Raw genomic sequence first — 27,539 nt, 5'->3', positions numbered from 1 at the left:
CAATAAATAATGACAGTTATGATTGAAAAGAATATAGTCTCTCTTGGCCTTTGGCTTTATTTTCTCCCTGTCTGTCTCTGACCCTTCCCCCACCCCAATTGGTTCTTCTTTCTGAATGCTTCTGTCTTTCTTTGTTATTGCTTTTCCTCTTTCTGCCTCTTTCCCATCCCTAAACAGGTTAGAGGTGCATTGTTTATAGCAATGAGCTTGGCCTGAGAGTGCCTATGAGCTTAGTCTGGGGTTCTTGTCTGTTCTGGGGGTAAAAAAATGGAGCCTGGCCTTAGGCTGCTTCTGGCCTCATTGAGGAGACAACCCTCTTTGTTCCCCACCCTACTGTGTTAAACAGGTGAGACCCCCCCACCCAGGGTGGGGAGCAGCTTAGATGAAAAAGTGGATCTGGCCCTTATCCTGTATTATGTTAGTCTCCACAAGAAGATCAGAGACCAGGGGTCTCCTAGTTACATTCCCATACAGCCCTGGAATTGACCAGGCCTCTGGAACTCACCTTCAGTCATCAGCAAAATCCCCTTCATTCTCTGCCTGGTTTCTGAATAGTCCCGTTGTTTTCTTGCCATGCCTTAGTGGTTCTCATACCTTTTGAACACAACACTCCATTTTTATGATGTATGTTTTGAAACATCTCTTTCACTGTTCTGAATTGAAGTGCATAGATAATAGAATCTGTCTACACACATAATTCCCCCCAAAACCAATATAATGTCCTAATTCAATATAAGGGAGAAATAAAGGAAAAATAATTTATAATAAAACAATATGTATTTCAATATGTAAAGGCTGGAATATAATTCCACTAGAAGACATGATGAAATGGTCTTGCACATACAATGCTTGTACCTGGGAGTGTGACAGCTACACTGTGACTCAGAAACCATGGATAGGGTGATGCGATTTTCCTAGATGATGAACAATTCTTCATGAGGTTCTAAACAAAACAAAGTGCAATCTTCCCTCAATTTATATGGTTGTTGAATTACTGTAAAAGTCATTGTATATTAAAACCCATGATCTGGCTCCCATAACCTCTCTGACCTTATCTCCTACCACTCTCCCCATTTGCTCCCTCTCTTTCACCCATCCTGACCTCCTCTAGGCTACTTGAACATATTAGGCACACATCCACTTCAGGGGCTTGTACTCGGCCATCCCTTGTACCTAGAATGCTTTCCCCCCACCAATATCCACAAAGCTCATGCCCTCACCTCCTTCAGGCCTCTACTCAGATGTCACTTTCTCAATGAGGCCTACCCTGACCATCCTGTTTAAAATTGCAACTCTCCCCTAGCACATACCCTGATCTGTTTTTTCCATAGTGCTCCTCACCCTCTTACATAATATATCTTACATCTTTATTATGTTTGTTGTTTATTGTTTGGCTCTCCCACTAGATTGTAAACTCCAGAAGGGCAGAGATGGTTGTCTTTTTTGTGCCTTGATGTATCCCTATTACCTAAAACAGTGCTTGGACACAGTAGGTTCTCTCAATAAATGTTTGTTGAATGAATGAATGAACACGTTTTTCACCTACATGATTGTCTGGTGGAACATTCTAAAGTCATATGGGATGCAGTACGATTCTTTGCTGTATGGAGCTGTCTTGTGCACTGCAGAATGCTGAGCATCCCTGGTCAATGCCCACTAAATGTCACTATAATCTCCAATTATTGTGACAGTCAAAAATGTCTCTGAAACACCCCTTGACTGTCTATTCAATCCCCCACTGAGAACCACTGCTTGAATGGAAATCTGGCTTTCCCCTGAGCGCTCTGCTCCCCCAGCAGCCTCCTCATACCCCTGCTGCCAGGAGGCCAGGACATGGGGGTAGGTGTCCTCACTCTATATGTCCTTCCCAGACATTTTCTCTGCCTCCTTCTTAAACACTCTGGTTTTTTAGAATTAAAATTTATTTTTAATAATTTCAGACTTTTAAAAAGTTATAAAAATAGTACAAAGAATTCCCATATATCCTTCACTTACATTCCCCAAATGTTAAGAAATTATACAACTACAGTTCAATTATCAAAATTAGGAAATTAACATTGGTACAATACTCTTAATGAAAGTACAGAACCTATTTGAATTTCATCAGTTTTTCCTCTAATATAATTTTTCTATTCTAGGATCTAATTCAGGATCCCACATTGTGTTTAGTTGTCATATCTCCTTAGGCACTTTTCATCTGGGACAGTTCTTTAGTCTTTCTTTGCCTTTTATGACTTTGATACTTCTGAAGAGTCCTGGCCAGCTATTTGATAGAACTTGGGTTTGTCTGATGTTTCCTTGTGATTACAGTTAAGTTATGTAATTTTGGCAAGAATACCACAGAAGAGATGTGTCTTCAGTGCTTTATATCAGGAGGCACATGATGTCAGTTTATCCCAATACTAGTTTTGCTCACATTGACTATTTGTTTAAGTTAGTGTCTCCAGGTTTCTCCATTGTAGTTACTCTTTTTCCTTTGTAATTAATAAGTAATTTGTAGAGAGATACATTAAGATTATATAAATATCAACCACTTTGTTTTAAATCTCAAATCATCAGACTATACCATCACCTACCTGTGTGTTATAGTCAGGTACAGACATGCACACATGCCTGCCCCGGTCACGCCTCATTCCTAGAAGGATTTAGCTACTAGCTCACTGTCACTCTATAACACTACTCCAGTCCTACTTCTTGGTGATTTTAATATCCTCGTAGATGACCCTTCCAGTGGTCTTGTCTCTCAGTTCTGTCTGCTCTTCTACAGTGCTCTTGCCTTTCAGCCCCACCTCAGCCACGCACCCCGATAGTCTTACCCTTCTTATCAGTACCTGTGACTGCATCTCCTCCATAATCTCAGTTTCAGGCATCCTGCTCTCCAACCAGTACTTATCCTTCTAGCTCACTCCCTCTAGCACCCCAATTCCAACAATCCTTCAATGCCACTGGAACTGAACGTTTTCACTACCCTTTACTTCCTCCATGTTCCCATGTCCTTCCTTTAATCAGCTTAGATTCCGTGGTCCATCATAATAATCATTCCCTTGCATACATCCTCACTTCCCTTGCCCTCTGTCACTTTAGCATACTTATCAGGCAAAACCCCAGCCCTGCTTAAATCCAACTCTGCCAGCTCCACTGTACTTCCTTATTCACTGTCCTACCCTTCTAGATAACTATTTCATACCTTCTCTCTCCTCAAATCTCCAACACCTCCTCTCCCATCCTAGGCTCAGGCTGCATACTTGACTGAAAATTTTAAACCATCAAAAGAAAACCTCCACTGATTCCCACTACCACATCCAACCACCAAGCAGCATGTGTACTCATATACTCTGCCTTCTTTTCTGTTATTATGGAAAAACTGTCCCTGCTGTCATCAAAATCCTGTCCTTCCACTTTGGCACTAGATCCCATCCTCTTACCTACTTGAGTACATTGCTTCAGCAATATCCCCCTCTCTCTCCTACCTCAATTTCCCCCTCTCTACAAGGTCATTCCCATTAGCACACAGACATCCTGTTATTGCTTCCATCTTTTTGTTACAGCTTTATTGAGATATATTTCACACACCATAAAATTCACCCTTTAAAAGGGTACTATTCAGTGGTCTTTAGTATATTCACAGTGTTGTGCAGCCATCACCACAATCAATTTTAGAACATTTTTATTCCCCCCTAAAAGAAGCTTCATACTCATTAGCAGTTACTCCCCATGACTCCCCTCCCCCCAACCGTAGGCAGCCACTAACGCACTTTCTGTCTCTATTGATTTGTCTAGTCTAGACATCTCATATAAATTGGATCATACAATATATTGGCCTTTATGAGTGGCTTCTTCCACTTAGCATACTGGTTTTGAGGTCCATCCATGTTGTTGCATGTGGCATTTGCTTTTATTGCCAAATAATATTCCATTGTGTGAATATACTACATTTTGTTTATTCATTAGTCAGTTGATAGATATTTCAGTCGTTTTCACGTTTGGCTATTTTAAATAATGTTGCTCAGGACATTTGTGTACAAGTTTTTGTGTGAATGTATGTTTTCTTTTCTCTTGGGTAGATACCTAGGAGTGGGATTGCTTGGTCATATGGCAACTCTGTGTTTAACTTTTTGAGGAACTACCAAACTGTTTGCAAAAGTGGCTTCACCATTTTACATTCACACCAGCAATGTTTGAGGGTTTCAATTTCTCCATATCCTCACCAACACTTCTTATTGTCTGTCTTTTTTGTTATAGCCATTCTGATGGGTATGAAGTGGTGTCTCATTGTGGTTTTTATTTGCATTTCCCTAATAATTAATGATGTTGAACATCTTTTCATGTGTTTATTGGCTATTTGTATATCTTTTTTGGAGAAATGTCTATTTCTGTCCTTAGCCCTTTTAAAATTAGATTATTTTTCTTTTTATTGTTAGATTGTAAGAATGCTTTATATATTTTAGATACAAGTCTCTTAGCAGATATATGAATTGCACATCTTTCCTTCCATTCTGGGTTATTTTTTCACTTTTTTTTTTTAAGTTGGTTTTTTTTTTTTTGATGTGAACCATTTTTAAAGTCTTTATTGGATTTGTTACAATATTGCTTCTGTTTTATTTATTTATTTATTTGGTTGGTTTTTTGGCCACGAGGCATGTGGGATCTTAGCTCCCCGACCAGGGTTCTAACCCACACCCCCTGCATTGGAAGACGAAGTTTTAACCACTGGACCACCAGGGAAGTCCCTGTTTTTTCACTTTCCTGGTGGTGTCCTTTGATGCACAAAAGTTTTTAATTTTGATGAAGTTCAATTTATCTGTTTTTTTCTTTTATCATTTGAGCTTTTTGTGTCGTATCCAAGAAACCATTCCATAAACCAAGGTCACAAAGATTTATTCCTTTTTCTTCCAGGAATTGCACGGTTTTAGCTCTTAAATTTAGGCCAGTGATCCATTTTGAGTTAATTTTTGTGCATGCTGTGAGGTAGGGAATCCAAATATCATTCTTCTACTTGTGGATATCTAGTTGTCCCAGCACCTTTTGTTGAAAAGAGTATTCTTTCCCTCATTGAATTGTCTTGACAACCTTGTGAAAAATCAGTTGACCATAAATCATAAATGTAACAGTTAATTTTTGGACTCTCAATTCTATTCCACTAATTGATATGTTTGTCACTATGCCAGACCACACTGTCTTGATTAAATTAACTGTGTAGTAAATTTTGAAATCAGGAAATGGGATTCCTCCAACTTTGTAATTCTTTTTCAAGATTGTTTTGACTGTTCTAAATCCTTTGCATTTCCATATGAGTTTTAGGATCATCTTGTCAATATCTAAAGAAAATCAGCTGAAATTTTAATAAGGATTGTGTTGAATCTATATATCAATTGGGGAAGTATTGCCATTTAACAATATTAAGTCATCCAATCCATGATCATGGGAAATCTTTCCATTTAGATCTTCTTTCTTTCAGAAGTGTTTTGTAGTTTTCAGCGTACAAGTCTTGCACTTATTTTGTTAAATTTATTCCTAGGTATTTTATTCTTTTTGCTACTATTATAAATGGAGTTGTTTTCTTACTTTCACTTGCTGATTGTTAAGTGCTAGTGTGTAGAAATACAGTTGATTTCTGTTTATTGGTTTCTGTCCTGTCACATTTCTGAACTTGTTTATTAGTTCAAATAGTTTTTAGTGGATTCCTTAGGATTTTCTATGTATAAAATCATGTCATCTACAAATAGAGATAGTTTTACTTTTATTTTCCAATTTGGATGCCTTGTATTTATTTTTCTTGACCAATTAGCCTGGCTAGACCTACAGTATTGACTAGAAGTAATGAGTGCAGACATCCTTGTCTTGTTCCTGATCTTAGGGGGAAAATATTGAGTCTTTCTCCATTAAGCATGTTGTTAGCTGTGGGTTTTACATAGATACCCTTTATCAAATTGAGGAGGTTCCCTTCTACTCCTAGTTCTCTGAGTGTTTTTGCTATGAATGGGTGTTGGATTTTGTCAAATGCTTTTTCTGCATCTACTGAGGTGATCATGTGGAGTTTATGTTTGTTCTATTAATATGGTATATTACATTGATGAATTTTCAGGTAGTAAACTAACTTTGCATTCCTGAAATAAATCCTAATTGGTCATGTTATATAATACCTTTTATATGCTGCTGGACTTGGTTTGCTAGTATTTTGTTGAGGATTTTTACATCTATATTCATAAGGGATATTGGTCTGTAGTTTTCTTGTGATGTCTTTGATTTTGGTATCAGGATAATACAGGTTGTATAAAATGAATTGGGAAGTGTTTCCTCCTATATTTTTTGGAAGAGTTTGTGAAGGATTGATACTTGCTTTGTGTATGTCTTATGTCTTTTCTGTTTCTTTGTGCTTCGATTCCTCTCTTCTTATATATCAAGTAGATATTTTCTAGTATAATTTTTTAATTTCCTTGTTAACTATATATTTTTGAGCTACGTTCTTAGTGGTTGCCCTGGGGATTACAACTAACATCTTAACTTGAGAAAATCTACTTTGGGTTAATTCTAACTTAATTTCAATAGTATATAAAAACTTTGCTCTAATATATCTCTGCTCCCTCTCCCTTCCTTCATAGTATCATTATCATACAAATTACCTCTTTATACATTATAAGCCTGCCAACGCAGTTTTATTATTATTGCTTTATGTAGTTATCTTTTAAAGCAGATAGAAGAATAAAAGTGTTACAAGCAAAAGTACTTTCTTTCATAATACCTGTGTAGTTACCTTCAAGTTACCATTTAGTGTCCTTTAATTTCAGCCTGAAATTAGTATTTCTTGTAGGGTAGGTCTACTAGCAACAAATTCTTTCAGTTTTTGTTTATATTAACTTTTCTTTCATGTTTGAAGGACAGTTTAGCTGGATAAAGAAGTCTCCATCTCTTTCTTTCAACATTTTGAAGATATCATTACACTGTCTTCTGGCCCCCATGGTTTCTGATGATAAATCAGCTGTTAATCTTATTGAGGATCCCTTATATTCAATAAGTCATCTTTCTCTTGCTACATTCAAGATTTTCTTGTCTTTGACTTTCATCAGTTTATTCTACTTGAGCTTCTTGAATGTATAGATTAATATCTTTCATCAAATTTGTGATGTTTTGGCCCCTTTCTCATCCTCTTGTCCTTCAAAGATTCCCATTATGTATATGTTGGTACATTTGATGGTGTCCCACAGGTGTGTGAGGCTGTTTCTTTTTTTTTTCATTCTTTCTTCTTTCTGCTTTCAAGAAATGGATAATCTCTATTTGACCTATCATCAAATTTACCTTTTCTCTCTTCTGCCAGCTCAAATATGTTGGTGAGCCCTTCTAAGTGAAATTTTTATTTCAGTTATTATACCTTTCAACTCCAGATTTTCTATTTGATTTTTTAAATGATTTCTATCTCTTTATTGATATTCTCTATTTGGTGAGACATTGTTCTCACACTTTCCTTCAATTCTTTAGATATTGTTTCCTTTAGTTCTTCAAAAACATTTATAATAGCTAGTATAAAGTCTTTGTCTATTAAGTCCCAAACATTGGCCCCTTCAGGGACATGTTCTCTTGGTTGCTTTTTCCCCTGTATATGTAACATACTTTACTGTTTCTTTGTATGTCTCATAATTTCTTGTTAAAAATTGGACATTTTAGATATTCTACTCTAACAACTCTAGTAGCAGACTCTTCCACCCTCAAGGTTTGTTATTCTGGTTTTTGTGTGTGTGTGTGTGTGTGTGTATGTGTGTATGTTGTGTGGTTGTTGTTATTGTTTTTTTTCTTGTTGTCATTTATTTGTTTGGCAACTTTTCTTGACTAATTCTGTGGATTCTATATTACCTGCATTATGTGGCCTCTGAGTTCTCTGCTAACTATTTTTTAAAAAAGATCTTGTTTTTATTTTTAAGCCTGGATTCCTAGGGGTAACACCTGGTAAGTATAATTTGGTGGTCAGCCATTGATTGGTCAGATGTCTTTAAATACCTTGTCTATATGTCTTCTACCCTCTGCCAAGGGGATCTGTGTGAGAAGGCATGCCTTCAAACTTCAGCCAGATTACAGGGCAGCCTGAGTTCTCACTTTCTGCCTGCACAAGGCCTCACAGTCAGCCAAAAGTAATGACTTGGGCCCTCTCCTTTTCCAGCTCTTTCTTGTGCACAGCCCTTTAGATTCCCAGGAATATGTCAGAACTTTTCAGAGTTCTCTATAGTTGTCTCATTCTCCAGGATTTCCTTTTAAATTCCTGACCAAGGCATCTCTCTGTTTTCTGGAATTTATTCAGCTTTTGGCTACTGAACCACTAAGCTGGAGAGGGAGGGAGGATGGGAATAGCCACAAGTTAAAATGTCACACACAAAAAAGGCACAGAGCCTGCTGTCTTGCCAAGATTCAGTCGTTTCTCTTGGATCAATGATTTTCACTTCATTCTATGCCTTTGTTAGTTGCCAGAGTTTTGAATTGATTGATTTTAGTTGGTTTGCCCTTATTTTCATTGTCTTAGAGGGATAGCTGGCTCACCAAAGTCCTCACTCTGCCATTCCATTGATCTCCTGTTGCTCCCATCTTTAAAAAATGTAAAACTCTCTTCATCCCACATCCCCTTGCAAATATGACTTTATTTCTCTATTCCTCTAACAACAAAACTCTTCAAAAGAGTTGTCATTCTTCACTTCTTCCTACTCTTCTCCCATTCACTGTTTGTTCATATAAAATATCTTACACATATAATAAAATAATATATACATTATATACATAAGTTATAGAGATAATAATAATGAAAACCCAGGAACTCCAACCCCGCCCAAGAACAGCATTAATGATAGCATCTATCCCTGTGTCATTTTCAGTCCCATTTCTCACCCCTCCTGCCAGAAACTACCACTCTCCTAAGTCTTGTGTTTAACATTCCCTTGCTCTTTTTGATTTTTTTTTCATATTTGTGGAGATGCTTAACCAATACATTGTGGTTTTGGCTTGGTTGTGAGCTCTGTAAAAAATAGTATCATACTGTATGTGGTCTTCTGTGACTTACTTTTTTCATTCATTATCGTGTTTCCAAGATTCACCTGTTTTGCATGTAGCTGTAGCTTGTTCATTCTCAGTGCCATATGATATTTCATTGGGTGACCTTAAATTATTCATCCATCTACCTGTTGAGGGACATTTGGGTCACTTCTAGCTTTTTGCTCTTATAAAAAGTGCTATTATGAACATTCTTGTACATGTCTCCTTGTACACATGGACACTCATTTTTCTAAGGTATATACCTATGTATGGAATTGCTGGTTAATAAGACATGTAAACATTCAGCTTGATGGGATTATGCCAAAATGTATTTTAAACTCTTGGTACCAATTTACACACCTTTCAGCAATTTGTAAGAGGTCCCATTGATTCACATACACCTTTTTAATACTTGATATTGTGCCACTTTTAAATTTTTGTCATTATAGTGAGTCTTTATGGACTTAATTAGCATTTTTCAAATTACTGAATAATTGAGCATCTTTTCATGTTTATTGGCCACACGCTTCTTCTTCTGTGCAATGACTGTTAATATCTTTTGCCCATTTTAAAAATTGATATTTTTATCATTTTTATTGATTTACAGAAGTTATTTAATTATTTGGATACTCATCATTTGTCAGTTATATGTGAATATCTTCTCGTTTGTGGCCTTTTTCTTTCTTTATGGTGTCTTTGCATGAGCAGAAATTCCTAATTTTAAATGAGTTGAACAATTCAGTTTTTTCTCTGTAGCCAGCACTTTTTGTGTGTTGTCTTCCCTAACCTATGGTCATGAAGATATTCTTTATTTTCTTCTAATAGAAGTTTAAAGGTTTACCTTTAACTTTTAAGTCCTTAATCTAACTGGAATTGATTTTTGTGTAGTGTAAGTTATGAGATAGGAAGCCAGTTGTGTTATTTTCCCCACAGATAGCCTAATGATCTGAAGTGCCACTTCTATCGTACATCAAAGTTTCACATCTGTGTAGGTCTGTTTCTGGGATCTCTACTATTGGCCAACTTTTTGCCCCTGAATCAGTACCATACTACCTTTAATTACTTTAGCTTCATAAAGAATCTTGATATTTGATAGAACAAAATCTTCCCATCCTATTTTTCTTCAGGAGTATCATATATTCTTGGCCCTTTGTTATTTCAAACACATTTCAGAATAAGCTTGTCGTGTTCTACAAAAATATTGGAATTGGAATAAATCTGTAGATCAGTTTGAAGAGAATTGATATGTTTGTGATGTTGAGTCTTCCTAGCTATATACATGATGTATCCTTTCATTTTAAATAAATTATTGAATGTCTTTTGGTAGAACTTTATAATTTTCTGTATAAGGTCTTGCATATCTTGTGTTAGATTTTTTTCCTTGGTATTTATGACTTTTACTGCTATTATGAATAAGATCTTGTTATTTAATGTGTTTTATCTCTTTTGCAGGTATATAGAAATGAAGTTGATTTTTTATATTGTTATTATAGCCATTCACCTTGCTAAACTTTCATTACCTTTAAGCAAACTTTTAAGTTTAGAATAATTTTAGTTATAGAAAAGTAAATAGAGACAGTATGGAGAGATCCTGTATACTCTTCACCGTGATATTTTTGTCAAAACTAAGAAAACAACATTGGTATATTACTATTAACTAAACTTCAGACTTTATATAGATGTATCAGTTTTCCCACTAATGTCCTTTTTCTGTTCTAGGAGCCAATTCCAAATACCACATTGCATTTAAGTTGTCATGTCTCTTTAGTGTCTTCTGGTCTATGACATTTTCTTAGTCTCCTTGTTTTTTATAAGCTTAACAGTTTTGAGATGTACTATAGAATGTCCCTCAATTTGGATTTGTCTGAAGTTTTCCTCATAATTAGACTGGGGTTGTTCTTGGAAAGAATACCACAGAGTTGAAGTGCCCTTTTCATCACATCATATCAGGGGTATGTGATATCCCTATGACATCCCTGGTGATGTTGACCTTCACCACTTAGTTAAGGTAGTGTTTGCCAGGTTTCTCCACTGTAAAGTTGGTATTTTTTTTCCCTTTTCATTCTCTGTTCTTTGAAAGAATCTAGCCCACCCTCAAGAAGGGAAGGAATTAAGCTTCACCTCTGGAAGGGGATGTAATTACATATATTATTTGGAATTCTTCTGTAAAAAAGATTTGTTTCTTCTCCTTTATTTACTTACTTATTTATTCAGTTACTTGTTTATTTCAGTATGAACTCATGCCATATTTGTTTAATAATTTGAGATATAAATCCAATACTGTTATTTGTCTTGTGGCTCAAATTGTTCCAGCTTTGGCCACCGGGGGCTCTTTTAGGTTGGCTTCTGTGTCCCGTTGACATGGCCCCATCCTTTTGTTTTTAAGTACTTCCTTACTTGTCAGTGCTACAAGATACTCCCTACTCATCTTTTATCTTCCTGCCCCAGTCCCAACCCCAGAATCGACCATTTCTCAAGGAACCCTGCTTCCTTTTAAGTTGTCTATATATTCTTTTGTGTTTTCTATGTTGACAACCATATCAGCTATTAATAATGACGGTTTTGATTTTTCCTTTCCAATCTTTATGCTTTTAATTTATTTTTCTTGTCTTACTGAGATGGCCAGGACCTCCAGTACAGTGATGAATAGAAAAGATGCAGTGGGCATCCTTGTCTTGTTGTATATTTTAGAGGAAAGACCACTAACTTTTCTCTAGTAAGAACGATATTTGCTGTAGATTTCTACAGGTTTTATCAGATTAAGCCAGTTCCATCCTGTTCCTCCATGCTAAGAAGTTTTTGTTATTGTTTTTAAATCATGAAAGGGTGTTGAATTTTTTATCAGATACATTTTCTGTTTCATAGGATGATTATGGTTTTTTCCCTCCAATAATCTGATGATGTGGTAAATGACACTTATAGGTTTTCCTTATGTTAGACTACCTTTGCATTTCTGGTATAAACATAACTTGGTCATGATCTTTTCCTTTTTCTACAATACTAGATTCAGTTTGCTAATATTTTGTTTAGGATTTCTGTATCTGTGTCCATAAATTGGTCTTTAATTTTCCTTTCTCATGCTATCCTTATTTGCCTTTGGCATCAAGTTCTGCTGGTATCATAGAATGAGTCAGTGTTTCCTCATTTACAATATTCTGGAAGATGCTACTATATGACTTTGGAATGATCTGTTTGGTAGAATTCTCCTGTAAAACCACCTTGGTCTTTTCTTTTTAATATTAAGTGAATATTAAACTTCTAAATAAAATATTTTCAAAATTTTGAATGAGAAACTTGAAATCTGCTTCCATAACATGTTTATTTTATATCAGGTTTTATGCTTAAAATGGCTACAGACAAATCCTGATCAAGACTTTTTAATGATGTATTCTTCAAATTCTTAACGGTCACCATCAATACAAATCTTTCTTTGTATAATTAGGTGGTAAAGTATTTAAAACCAACTTTTAAATTGTTCAAAAATGTTTAAAAAGTGAAATTATATCTAACAGCTTTTCTTTTTGTTTCACTGACAAATATATTGTTAAAAATGTCTTGTGATAATATGATTAGATTTCAAATCCAATTGAACTCTTTCATATTAACTATTTCAAAATAATGATAAAGCTCTTATTTGCAGAACATGCATCATTGTTAGAACCATCACCCTGCAGCTAGCTTGGACACCATTAAAAGGGCTCATCAGCTGCAAATGGATAGAAGTATCTGATATTCGTGAAGACAGAGTTTCAGGGCTTCTGCCTGGAGCTACACTCTCCAAAAGCCCCTGCTTGGCCTCCCTGCACCCAACCCCACCCCATCCAGTCACAACTTGGGTCGTGTGGTGTTTCTTGGCAACTGGAACACAGACTCCTCCAGCAGCTCCGCAGGCCCCTTGTCCTCAGTGAGCAGAAGACTACAGAAGCTGGCTACTGAAGAGACTGTCCGAGTCTTAGAGCTCCTCTTCGGCCCTGCTTAGCACATTTACCACAGAGCAGTAACTGAGTGCTGGATGTTACTCATTCGTGCTCACCACCTGCAGGGACTGCAGAGGGATTTGTCAGACCCCATTTCACTAAGGGCCACCCTCTAAGGATCTCCACAGGAGGCTGCCCATAGAGAGAAGTGGCCTGCCTAGGGTCTCCACTGCCTTAAGGCCTACGTGGACACTTCCAGGCCTAAGGGGATTAATATTTCTTCACCTACCTGTCATCCACATATCAACTGGAAAATTCTCCCTCCTGTTGTTTTTTGTTCTTTTGTTTGTTTTTTGGTAGGAAGAGTTTTAACTACTGCTTCAATTCCTTTAGTAGTTAGAGGACTAGTCAGCATTTCTTTTTCTTCTTGAGTCAGTTTTGGTAAGTTATAGTTTTCTAGGAATTGGTCCATTTTGTCTGCTTTCTCAAGTTTATTGGCATAAAGTTTCCTTATTTTTTTATTCTCTGCTGTATACAATCTGTAGTTATGTCTCCTTTTTCATTGCTGATATTGGTTATTTGTGCCTTCTCACTTTTTTTCTTGATCAATCTCACCAGAGGTTTGTCTATTTTACTAGTCTTTTCAAAGAACCAACTTCTGGCTTTGTTGCTCCTCTCTATTTTGTCTTTGTTTTCTATTTCTTTAATTTCTGCTCTTATTTTTTTTGATCTCCTTCCTTCCACATTTTTTGGATTTATTTTGTTGTTATTTTTCTAATTTCTGAAATTGGACACCAACCTTATTAATTTTCAGTCTTTCTTGTTTTCTACTTCGCGCATTTAAGGACGTAACTTTCCCTCTAACTACTGCTTTTCTACAAGTTCAGACATGTCATATTTTGTTACTGTTCAGTTCCAAGTATTTCAGCATTTCCATCATGGTTACTTCTTTGACCTATGAGTTATATAGAAGTGTGTTTCTAAATGTGTGGAGATTTTAAAGTTTATCTTTATGTTATTGAACTCTAGCTTTAATTGCATTATGGTCAGAGGATGTGATCTGTGTGATAACAATTCTGAAATTTATTGAGACTTGTTTTATAGCTTAATAGGTGATCAGTATTTTTGAATGTTTCCTATGTGATTTATAAGAATGTATGTTCTCTAACTGTTGAATACAGAGTTCCACATAAGTCTGTTATCAAATTTGTTAATCGTATTGTTCACATTTTCTATATCTAAACTGATTTTTTTGGTTGTAATATACCAATAATTATAAGGTATGTTAATATGCAATTATGATGGTGGATTTGTCTATTTCTCCTTGTAGTTCTTTTTTTTCCTTTTACTTATTTTGAGGGTATTTTATTAGGAATATTCAAAATGAGAATTGTTACATATTCCTGGTAAACATGTAATGACCCTCTCTATTCCTGATAATGCATTTTTTTCCTTGAAGTCTATTTTATCTTACATTAATATAGCAACACAAACTTTTCTTCTTCTTAGGATTTGTGTGGTATATAATTTTCCATCCTTTTACTTTTCAACGTTTTCATGCCTTTATGCTTTAATTATATCTCTTGGAAATGGCATATAGCTGCACCTTTTAAAACATCTAATATAATGATCTCTGTCTTTTAATGGTCAAGTTTAGTCTGTTTACACTTATTGTGATATATTTGGACTTGTTTCTACCATCATACTTTCTTATTTCTATTTCCTACCACCACCTTTTCGATGCTTCATTTTTCTCTTTTTTTGCCTGCTTTTTAGTTTTGAAATTTGTTTGTTTGCTTTCTTAATCATTTTTTTTCCTCCCTACTGTTTGGAATTTACCTATTCTTTTTCCTTTCTTTCTGTGGTTATCCTTGAAATTTTACCATGCATGTTTAACTTACAAGGTTTAAAGTTAAACAGTATTTTAACCTCCCTCTTGAAGAATGCAGGAACCTTAGAAACCTTCAACTCTAGTCATTCCTATCTTGACCACATGTTATTTTTTTGAGTGTGTTAGTTTGTTCCTTTTTCCCCTGACCTCACTAATATATCATCATTAGTATTATTTTATATAGATGGTATGTGTTTGGATTTACATACATACATTCTTGCATCTCAGAACATCATTCTGGGATCATTTTCCTTCATTATGATTACGATATTTAGATACTCTTTTAGTACATATCTGTTGGTGTTAAATTCTCCTAGTCTTTGTTATATGTAAATGTATATATTCTCATTCTTAAAAGGTAGATTGTTATAGGTAATATTAGAAGTCCACTATCAGTCTAATTGCTGTTTTTTGTAGGTGTTTTTGTTTTCTTATATTCTGGCTACTTTTCTCTCTCCCTCTTTTTTGGAGGGGAGGGGTATATTCAGGGGGTTCTGCAGTTTCATTCTATCAATGTTTAGGTATGTATTTCTTTTTTATTATTCTACTTTGGAAATGTGCTTCATGCCTCCGGATTCATGTTTTTCATAATTTCTGGAAAATTCTCAGCCATTATCTCTTCAAATATTGCCTTTCTTCCATTCTTTCTGTATTTTCTTTCTCAGAATTCAGTTGGTCATATTTTGGACCTCCTCATTCTGTCTTCCACATCTCGTAACATTTCATTGATATTTTCTATCTTCTTGTCTTCCTGCACTTCATTCTAGGCAATTTCTTCAGATATATCTTTCAGCTTATTGATTCTCTCTTCAGCTTTGTCTGATCTACTGTTTAATCTGTCCACCGAGTTTTTTTATTTCAAGAATTGTATTTTTCATTTGTACAAACTTCATATATTTCACTTTCTAATCTTCCTAGTCATCCCTAATAGTCTCTTGTTGCTTGCTCATCTTTGTGGTTGCATTTATTATTTCTTTAAACATGTTATACAATTTTTGTTCAGCCAATAATCACTGTTTGTCTAAGTATGGCATTGTAAATATTGTTCACATCCAAACAACATAGTACAGTCTGATTACATATCCTCTGTTGTATACCTTTTTGTTTTCCTAGTAATTGTCTGGGGTTTTTTTTCTTTTGCCTGGTGTTCTAATACCATTACTAGTTCTTCTCTGAAATTCTTTTTTTTTTAATTTTTTAATATTTTGGCTGCGCCACATGGCATGTGGGATCTTAGTTCCCCAACCAGGGATCGAACATGTGCCTCCTGCATTGGAAGTGTGGAGTCTTAACCACAGGGAAGTCTCTGAAATTCTTTTTAAAATCCATATCAGATCATGTCACTCCTTTGCTCAAAATTCTCCCATGGCTCCCAGCTCCCTCAGAATAAAAGCCAAAGCCCTCACCGTGGCCCAAAAGTCTTTACACAATCTTGTCCCCATCATCTCTCTGACCTTGCCTCCTATCACTTTCCCCATCACTCACTGTTCTCCAGCCACACTGGCCTCCTTGCTGTTCCTTAAACATGTCGTGTATCCCCCCTCTTCAGAGCCTTTGTACTTGCTAGTCTCACTGTCTAGAACACTCTTCTTCCCAGATAATCTGATGACTTGCCCACCCACTTCCAGTAGGCTCAAATGTCACCTTCCTAGAGAAGCATTCCCTGACAAACATATCTAAAATAGCCCCATTCACCAGCACTTTCTATCCCCTTATCCTACTTTATGTGTTGTGTTTTCCTACAGAGCACTGATCACCACCTGATATACTATATTTATTTATTGTGATTAGTGTTTGTCTCTCCACAATAGACTGTAAGCTCCACAAAGCAAGGACTCTTGTTTTGTTCACTGTTGTATCTCTAGTGCCAAGAACAGTGCATAGTAATATTTAGTAGACACTCAATAAATATTTGTGGAATAAACTGAATGAATTAATGAATGAATTAATGTGGAGGATAGAGGGAGAAATGCATTGAGAACTAGGCTAGGCATGAACGCCTTTCATGCCATGCAAAGGAGCTTGGGTGTCATTGTTCAGAAGGGTGAGGGCTGTAAAGAAGCAGTGAGGATAGCTCCTGGGTTCTTTTGAGGAGCAAGTTCAGAGTTGGTAGGGTGGTAACAAAGCCCCATGTATGACTCGCTCTGTATCCTGGGCTCCTAAAGGTGGACCTGCCTCTTTTTCAAACAGCCCTCAAACTGCTGTGTTGTCATGCCTGCCTGTTACTTAGTGAAAACCAAAGCCCCAGCTCTCATTAGGCCTTTTGGTCCCAGCTAGGATCCTCCTTTCTCCTGCCTGTGAGAAACTGTTTCTTGGTCCCCAGGCCAAGCGAATCACCACCATTAGACTTTTTCTGTGGTACTTGGGTTGGGGGGGAATTGTACAGGAGCTGGTATAAAGCCTGGTACATAGTAAGTGCTATCATAATGGTGGACACTTCAGGGAAGTAAGTTTCAGCTCAGAAAAAACTTTTTTCCATTGTAAAGGCTACAACAGATTGTGAGGTTTTAGTCCTGACTTTCTCCCTAACCCCTTTGGGAGCCAGCATGGCTCCAGTGTTTCTGTTTGTCCATGACTGTTTGGGTACTAATTCTGTTTAATGTGTGGCCTACTCCCCTGGTTTTTTTGTAACCCACTAATTTCATCAGAATGCCATCAATACACACAGGTCCCTGTGGCACGCCCCTAGAGACCCCCCCCCCACCGGGCCAACATCAGTTCATTAATCATTATCACACTGGGTTTAACCAGCCAGCTAGTTATAAGTTCACTTGAGCAAAGTTGACTGAACACCTACTATGTATCAGGCCTCCGGTTCCGCACTGAGGACACAGAGATGAACAAAGTGTGTTCTCAGACACACAACCATCATTTCAGGGCAGTGTGGTCAATGCAGTAATAGTGATGGGTACGAGAGACTGTGAGAGCCCCTATGGAACACACGACCCAGCTCAGGGGACCGAGGAAGTTTTCTTGGAAGAGATGGTATATGAACTGACTCCAAAAAGATGAGTAGGAATCTTCTAGGTGACTAACAAGGGAGAGGAGGGCAGTCCAGGCAATGGGTACAGCATGGGCAAAGGCCGAAAGATGGGAAGCAGCATGGTGTACACCAACCTAACTGCATTCACTGTTCACCTTTCTTTCTATGAGATCATTCTAGGAGACTCTGGCACATACCAAAATTCTGACATGAGGAGTTTGTGACCTCCCTTGACATGCTAATCTGTTAACTCTTCAGAAAGGTAATGAAAAGTTGGTTGGACACAACTGTCCACAAACTTGTTCATACCAGCTTCCAGTGTTCCTGGCTTCCTTATCTAGATGATGGTGTTTATGTTACCTGCTTCCTTTGTACCTCCCTTGGGGTTGGGGTCATTCCCACTGTCCTGGAGGTTATGGAGTCTCCCTCAGCTCCTTGTGTGGAGATCTCATTGTGGAGAGGAGTTTTTCTGACTCCTGATACCAGCTGTGGCATAAAGACTATTCATCTTTCAGGGAATGGGCAGGGCCTGTCTGTCTTGTCCTCAGACATTAGGGTTCACGTCCTCTGGGATTCATTCATACCTGTAATAATCTAGGACAAGTTGGTTGTGGAGTCTGGTAAGCCCAGTTTCAAGGTATGGAGCCCTCATGTCTTGGTTGTGTGACCTTAGCCATGTCACCTGTCCTCTCTAAGTGTCAGTTTCCTCATCAGTAAAATGAGTTGAATACCCACCTTGGACAGTTGTTGTGGGTGTTAGAACATATGTGAGTTACCTGGCACCTGGCTACCATTTATTGAACACCTACTACTATCAATATTAAAGGGACAGTGGCCTGCCTAGTGGTTAAGAACATGAGCTGAAGATCCAGACCAACCTGATTTTGGATTATAGCTCAACTACGTACTAGCATTGGGACCTTGGTCAAGTTTCCTAACCTTTTTTAGCCTTAGAACATGTGTAAAATGAAGTTACTGTACCTACCTCAGAGTTATCATGTGTGTTCTTGTAGCAGGGTATATATGCGAGGTGGGAGCCTTCACAGGCCCCAGACCCCTCCCCCGCCTGCCCTCTCAAGAGACCCCCCCCCCATCCCCAGGGGACCTACCTTTAGCTTCCCCCTCTCTCTAAGGCTAACAAAGAGGACTGAGCTAGCCCCTCAGTGTCATAGGGCTACCTCGTTATGGGAGCTTTCTAATGTTAATTGGCTCTCGCATTTCTGGAGTAAACCCAACATTTTCATCTTATGTTAAATCTTTTTTTACTCATTTGGTTTGCTAATAAATTGTTTAGGATTTTTTGCACCTTTGGTCATCTACCATGTTTGTCTGGTCAAGGTTATTAGTGGGCTCATCCAGTAAATAAATTAGTTGGTCCAGTTCATCTAAGTTTTCAAATTAATCGTATCCTCTTATTTTATAATTTCTGCTATATCTTTTATATTGTTCATATTATTTATTTGTGCCTTTTTCCTTTTTTTCTTGATTAGTCCCTCCAGAGATTTTTTTAGCGGTTAGTCTAGAAAATTTACCATACATATTCAACCTAAAGTCTAAAGTTAAACATTATCATAATCCCCCACCCAAACAATACAAGGATTTTATAATTTTCTTTTCTAAGGAAGATATTAACATATACACTAGATGGACATTAACAATATTATTACTTTGTGCAGTGTTTAAATACTTGTTTACTATTTTATTTGTTCACTTTCCTTCTTAAACCTCAGACCTCCTTTTTGGGGATAATTTTCTTTCTTGAAATATATACTTTAGAAGATCCTTTAGGGCAGATTTCTTAACAGGAAACTGTCTGAATCTGTATTTATCTGTAAATGCCTTTATTTCACTTTATTCCTCTTGAAAGATAGGTTTGCTAGGTACTCAGTTCTGAATTACCTTTTTTTTTCTCTTAACACTTATATTATGGCACTGTTTTCTGGTTTCCACTGTTACTGTTGAAAAGTCTGCTGTCAGTCTAATTGTCTTTTTTTTTCAGGTGTTCTTTTTCTCTGGCTGCTTTGAAGATCCTTCTTTGATTGTTGCTTGATTCTAAGGGCTTTTTATCATTGTTGTTCTCTGAATATTCCTTTGTATAGCTTCCTGATCTTGCTTCATGAATACAATATTTTTTCTTGTCACTCTGAGGACATTAAATAATAATGTCTTTCAAAAAAGTGTTCTTTTCCTTGCGTAGTTTTTGTTTCCAAATATGTGTATTTGGGTGTCAGTGGCAGTGAGAAACACTCACTGGCTACCAGATTTGGCCAAAGGCATCACAGATACCAAAGACATAACCTATTCTGAAGCCCTAGAGAGAGTTTGTATGATATTGAGGGGGGCTCCATTAGTGTACAAGCATGGGTCAGTGCCACAGTCGTCACTTGATAGCATGGTAGTGCAGTGTACTCTAGAGCCAGACTGCCTGGGTTCAAATCCTAGATCTGCCATTTCATACCTGGGCAAGTCATTTCACCTCTATATTCTTTAGTTTCATCTTCTGTAAAAACAGGGATAATAATAGTACTTACTTCACAGAGTTATTGAGGGTATTAAATGAGTAAATATATCTAAAACATGTTTAAATAGTGTCTGGCAGATAGTAAGCACTATATACGCATTTGCTATTATTACCATTATTACTTTTGTGCTGAGGGAATTGAAGGGAGAAGAAAAGCTTCTATGGTGCAATGAGGAAAGCACAGAGTATATCTTGCCCTGTGTGTTCCCCTAATGTCTTAGAAATAAAAGCCATTCACGAAAAACACAAAGTCGGGAATTTAGAGGAGTTATTTGGGTACTTTAGTCTGTGGGATATCAAGTTCATTAGGTAGTCAGAATGGGTTAGGATTCTTCAGTGGGAAAATGGGAAGCAGGGTTTAAGGGTAGGCCCCTCTTGAGAGGTGACCCACATTGGCTATTTCCTCATTGGAGTAGAACAATACCAAATGGGGGAGTAGTGACAGTGAGGGTTAATCTAGGGTAAGGGATTTCCTAAGCACTTAATAATGCTTTTCTCTTTGGAACTAACCTGTCAGGTACTGAGAGGCTTTAAAGGGTGTGATGGCTCTTCAGGCTGGGGACATGACTCTGTTGAGGGGCAAGTCTGCTCCCAGGAGTTGATTCACACTCTCAGAGGTAGGACTGACCACATCAGAAATGCTTTCAGTCTTTGTTCTAAATTCTCCTGGGCCTTCTCTGAGTTTGGGAAAATTCCCAGCCTCAGTAACTATCTCAGACACAATCTAGAGGATATGAACAGGAGGAGTGAGTCATACTGAAAATAAGTGCTTGGTGGGGAGGCCTATTTGAGGAAACTGTCAAAAGTGAAAGTTCAAGAGATGCAAAAATTTTAAACAAGATTTTATCAAATCAAATCCAACAATATATTTAAAAAGATATCACAACCAAGTGGAGTTTATCTCAGGAATGCAGCGTTGGAGTAACATTAGAAAATAAGTCAATGCAGTTCACCATGTTAACAAGCCCCCTCCAAACCCCATAAGATTATTGCAATAAATGCAGAAAAACATTTGACAAAATCCAATATCCATTCCTGATTTAAAAAGAAAACCTCTTGGTAAACTAGGAATGTAAGGGAACCTCTCGACCTGATATAGGGCATTTACAAAAAACCCACAGCTAACACTATATTTAGTGGTGAAAGACTGAAAGCTTCACCCCCCCCCCCAACATCAGAGACAACACAGGGATGTCTGCTTTCACCACTTCTGTTCAGCATTGTACCAGAGGTTCTTGCCAGTGCAGTCAGACAAGAAAAGGAGAGGCAAGCCATCCAGATGGGAAAGGAGGAAGTAAAACTATATTTTTTATAGTTATAAAAAACTATATTTTTATAGAAGATGACATGACTGTGTAGAAAATCCAGCTGAATCTACCAAACAACAACAAACTACTAGAACTAATAAGTAATTCCCCAAGTTGCAAGATACAAGATCAATATACACAAAACAATTGTATATACCAACTGTATATAGCAATGAACAATTGGACATAGAAATTTTTAAAATTCCAGCTATAATAACATCTAAAAATATGAATTAGGAATATATCTGACAGAAAGACCTGTACACCTGTATTGCTGAAAGAACAAAATAAATGGAAAGATACACCTCGTTCATGGGTTAGAAAACTCAGTGTTGTTAAGATGTCCATTCTCCCCAAACCAATCTGTACATTCCTCATAATCCCTTTAAAAGTCTCAGCAGGCTTTTTTGCAGAACTTGACAAGGTAATCTTAAAATTCATATGGAGGGACTTCCCTGGCGGTCCAGTGGTTAAGACTCTGCGCTTCCAGTGGAGAGGGCACGGGTTCAATCCCTGGTTGGGGAACTAAGATCCCACATGCCACGTGGGGTGGCCAAAAAAATTTTTTTTAATTAAAAAATAAATTTAAAAAATTCATATGGAAATACAAAGGCACTACAGAATGTGATACAGAGTACAGAAGCCTTGGTTAGGGTCCAGCCTTCCCACAGGATCAGTGCTGTCAGTAGAGCCCACACTGGAAAAACAGTAGAGGGGCCTCCACAAACAGGCCTACAAAGGATATGAACAAGAGATTTCCTGAAGTAGAAAACTGAAAAAACTAACGGGCATAAGAAAAGATGCTCGGGCTTCCCTGGTGGCGCAATGGTTAAGAATCCACCTGCCAACGCAGGGGACACGGATTTGAGCCCTGGTCCGGCAAGATCCCACATGCCGTGGAGCAACTAAGCCCGTGCACCACAACTATTGAACCTGTGTTCTAGAGCCCTCGAGCCACAACTACTGAAGCCCGTGCGCCTAGAGCCGGTGCTCCGCAACAAGAGAAGCCACTGCAGTGAGAAGCCCATGTGCCGCAACGAAGAGAGCCCCCGCTCGCCGCAACTAGAGAAAGCCTGCGTGCAGCAACGAAGACCCAACACAGCCAAACATAAATAAATAAAATAAATTTATTTTAAAAAAAGATGCTCAAACGCATTAGTTATCAGAAAAGTACAAAATAAAGTTACAATGAGATTTCACTTTAGATCTCATGGATGGGCAAAATTTTAGAAAACTCAATCGTGCCAAGTCCTATAATGGGAATATGAGGCATAGGGACCCTCATGCACTTCTAGTGGTAGAAGGGACTTGGGCAGCCATCCCAGAGATGAATGTGGCAGTACATAGTCCAATTCAATATCCCCATGTGCCCTCTAAAGAAATTCTCACACAGATCCATAACAGGTCATGTAGGAGAATGTTTGTTATGGTGTGGTTTGCAACAGTGGGGAGCTGGGGGCATTCTGGGTGTCCATCACCAGGGGATGCACAGGGAAATAGTGAGGGATGCACTCCATAGTCGGCCTTCCAGCAGTTAGATCAGTGAGTTAGATGTACACAGAGCATCACTGGTGATCTTCAACACATAGCACTGGGGGAAAAATAATAAGCCATAAAACAAAACACTATTCACATAAGTTACAAATACATGCACATATACACCAAATATACATCTTAAAAGAACTTGGACAAAAGGATATAAGTTAAACACATTCAAAGAGATGCCTATGAGGTAGGATTTGGGGTGGAACGGGAGTGTGGATAATAGGGAGTAAACAAAACAAGCAAGGGAGAAGGAAAAAAATAAACAGAAAGCATGTATTCCTTTGTCTTAGGTCACCTACTCTCTATGGCATTCATCCTTTAGCATCTGCTCTTCACTAAGGAGGAAACAGCCCCGTCTGTCCTCTGTCAACCTGAGGACAGAATGCCCAGGTGAGCCTGGCTCAGAGTATCTGGACTTTGCTAATTTGACCACATGCTGCCGAAGCTCCTGCACCCCATCCCTCCAAGTACTGCACAGCCTGGATCGGGCATGGACATACATTCCACCCAACAGAAGTTATCTGCTGTCTTCTACTCTTGCGGGGGGAGCAGGTCATGGGGAGATGAGAAGGAGAGAAGTCAGAGGGGCCCACTCCCCGTCAAACCATATTGTTACTAGACAACTAATTTTTCTGGTCTGCACAACAGCCCTCTGGTGCCCTGACTGTGGTGAGCCATGTGTGTTTCCCTGGACTCACACGTGACCTCACCCCGATGACCTCCCTAGACTCGGCTCTCATAAACTCTTAGGGAAGCTGGAGCCAGACTATGACCGAGAGACTGTTCAGCTTATCCCCTCCTGGACATCTTCACCTAACAGTAACTTCAGTAACCAGCTAGGTGTGTGTTTGCCACTCCGGTTTTCAAAACAAAATAATATATATTATTTAGGTAAACTATAATGAAAAGCAAAGGAATGAGTAACACAAAAGTCAGGATAATGGTTTCCTCTGGGGCAGGGGAAGGAGGTATGTGAAGGGATACACAGGTGGCTTCTAAGATACTGTAAAGTTCTAGTTCTGAACCTGGTTGGTGGGTATATGGATGTTTTATTATTCTTCCTTAAACTGTACAAATAAGTTTTAGAAACTTTTCTATATGTTGAATGCAGTTAAAATTTTCAAAGAAGCACAGTTTTCAAACCCAATAATATTTACACCTGACAGAACATGTAGAATCAAAGAGAATCACAGTGAACACATTAGAATATCTACCTATGGAGGCAGAGGGTTGGAAATGGGAGTGGAGAATGAAGAGAAAATGGAATGCATGGATAAATAAATAAAAAGACATCCATTCTAGTGGTCAAAGATAATGTGGAGTACAGTTTCCTCTACCTTCTGCACCTGAATATTGAATATGAATATTGAATGAATTGAATATTGAATAAAGCAGCTGGGCCTTATAAATCTGTCCAAAACCAATAGGTGCAAAGTCAAATCACATGAAGATTATTATAATAAAGGGTTGCTACAGAAAATTTCCCGAGGCGGAGGATTTTGAAGGCCCCTCTGAGTGGTCATCTCTCCAAAGTTTTATCTGTAGACTCCTACCCAGCGTTCCTGGAGGATTCCAATACAGCCCTTGGCACACCAGCCCATTTCACAATAAAACTCAAAAACCAGCAGAGAAAACAGGAGACTAAAGTCATGTCCCTAGAAGAGCAGAAGAAGCAAAATAAATTTCCTCTATAGTTTTAAAAACAAGAAACAAAAAGCTGGCAGTTGGGAAGCTGAGTGCTTGAGTAAACCTCAGCCATCCTCAGCCTGGAAAAGAATCATGGGGGTTACACTGAGTCTACTCACATCACTCCTAGCCACACTGTCTTGTTTTGTCCCCCAATCCTAGCATCCCCGTCTCCATTGACTGGCAAATGGGCATTTCCCCCCTCAATACTAAGGCCACCTGCTCTACCTAGTCTCCCCATGCTCAGTTTGCCTCGTTAGGTCTGTTGTTTGCTGGGATTGAAATTGAGATAAAGCCGATTATCCCTAATCATAGGAAATGGCTCCCTCTTACTGTGTTATATACAATATACCTTCCTGCCTAACCCCTGTGTGTCTACTAACATATCAGGTAGAAATATTACTTACAAATGAAGCATAGTAATGTGCTGTAGGCCAGTTGGAGTATAATGCTCTCTGTAACAACCTGATCTGATCCACAGTAGCCAACTTTCTGGGTTGGGCTCTTACAGATGTCCCAGTCAACTTGTGGATGGCTGACCTTAACAAGGGGGAGCAGCTGATTACGACATTCCCATTAAAATCAAAATTACACAGCATATGCTACCACCTTCCTGTCCCAAAGAGCCTGTCATCAACGTCCTCCTCAAACATGGCATCTTTTTTAAAAAATTATAGTTGATTTACAGTGTTTTAATTTCTGCTGTACAGCAAAGTAATTCAGTTATGTGTGTGTGTGTATGTGTATATGTGTGTGTGTGTGTGTATATATATATATATATATATTCTTTTAATATTCTTTTCCATTATGGTTTATCACAGGATATTGAATATAGTTCCCTGTGCTATACAGTAGGACCTTGTTGTTATCCACTCAAACATGGCATCTTAATACCAACTCAGAGTCTATGCAATAGCCCTGTCCTCCTGGTAAGAAAGGCAATTTATTCCTAAGAGCCAACAGGTCTGCCACCACGTTCAGGACCCACACCACATTAATGAATATGTCACCCCTTTCATCTCAGAGTTCTGAACCCACCATCATCTTCTCCATGAATCCAGCTCAGACTCCTCTGAGATTGATCTGAGCATCTCTTTATTTCTCTGTTTCAGGACACTCCAATTCCCCAAAACTCTGTCTTCACCCACCATCGACAACAAATAACTTGAACTGTCCCTTCCCAGGCTGTACATCCGTAGGGAAACTAGACTGTCCTGTTGGTCCTCAATATGCCTCAGTGTCACCTGAGAGCAGTAAGTCTCAACTCATCAGACCCAATGTACCTTTTACTCTCCTGAAATGGAATTCACTACTAATGGAACCCACCTACACAGTTCTCAAAAATCAAGATAATGCACCAATTTCAACGTAAAAAGAATATATCAAATGATTTTTCTGCATCAATTGAACTAATCTTATGACTTTTATCCTTCAGACCATTTATATAGTGACTTTTGATATTGAACCATAACATCCTTATATTCCTGGGGTAAAATCTACCTGGTTATAATCTATACTTTTGAATATACTGTTAATGTCTGTTGGCTAACATTTTATTGGGGATTTTCATTTCATAAATGAAACAGTCCTAGAATTTTCTTTTCTTGGGTTCTTCTTATCTGGTTTTGCAATCTAGATTGCACCAAGCTCAAAAAATTAAATGGATAAGTTTCACTCTTTTGTTATTATGCATAAGATTGGACACTTGAAAGTTTGCTACAGCTCACCTATAAAATCAACTAGGGTTTTGAAGGAGGAGAGTTCCTTGACTACCATTTCAGTTTCCTTAATACTCACTGGACTATTCAAGACCTTTCTTTTGTGCCTATTTTAGCATGTTATATTTTTCTAAGAATGTATCCTTTTCATCCAGATTTTCAAATTCATTGGCATATCATTCATAATTCATCTTTTAAAAGAACTTCATTCTGCATTTTGCTTTTGAAATTTTCTCCCCCTTCCCCCTTTTTTTCTTGATCACTCTTGTCAGAGGTCTGTCTCCCTTATGAGTCTTTTCAAAGACCAGTTTTGGTTTGGTCAATTTCCACTATTGTCTGTTGTTCTCTATGTCATTTATTTCTGCCTTATCATTATCATTTCTTTCTTATTTCTTTGAATTTAGTAATATAAACAGTGTGGCATTGGCACAAAAATAGGAAAGTAGACCAATAGAACAGCATAGATACAGACCTGTGGATATAAAGGAACCTAGTGTGTAACAGATCAATGGAGAAAGGACAGTTGCTTAGTTGATGGTGTTGAAAAAACTGACTCTTGACTTGGAGAAAAATAAAACCAGACCCCTACCTCACACCATGTAAAAAAATGGACTCTAGATAGAGGACCTAAATGTGAAAGATAAAACTCTAATGTTAATAAGAGAAATTGTGGGAGGATATCTTTGTGACCTAGGGGCTTGGAATGACTTATTAGATAAAACTGCAAGACTATAATGCATATGGTAAAGAGTTGATTGATTCGATTACATCAAAATTAAGGATTTGTCTTGATGAAAGACTATGGACAAAGGTAAGAGATAACCTACAAATTGGGAGAAGATATTTGCAATGTCTAAATCAACAAGGGATTTAATATCTAGAATATCCAAAGGCTTCCTGTGGATCAACAAAAAAGAGAACACCACCACCAGGTGGGCAAAGCATAGAACAGACAGTTT

General features: G+C 37.8%; 1 long non-coding RNA gene across 1 annotated transcript in view; it reads left to right on the top strand.

Annotated features, from left to right (window-relative positions):
* Window positions 1-27,539, top strand: part of LOC130706206 (uncharacterized) — a 54,518-nt gene that overhangs the window by 775 nt on the left and 26,204 nt on the right. The window lies entirely within an intron of this gene.

The sequence above is a fragment of the Balaenoptera acutorostrata genome, chromosome X, assembly GCF_949987535.1.
Source record: "Balaenoptera acutorostrata chromosome X, mBalAcu1.1, whole genome shotgun sequence".
Lineage (NCBI taxonomy): Eukaryota > Metazoa > Chordata > Mammalia > Artiodactyla > Balaenopteridae > Balaenoptera > Balaenoptera acutorostrata.
The sequence above is the reverse complement of the archived record's forward strand: the minus strand, read 5'-3'. Positions and strand labels throughout refer to the sequence as shown.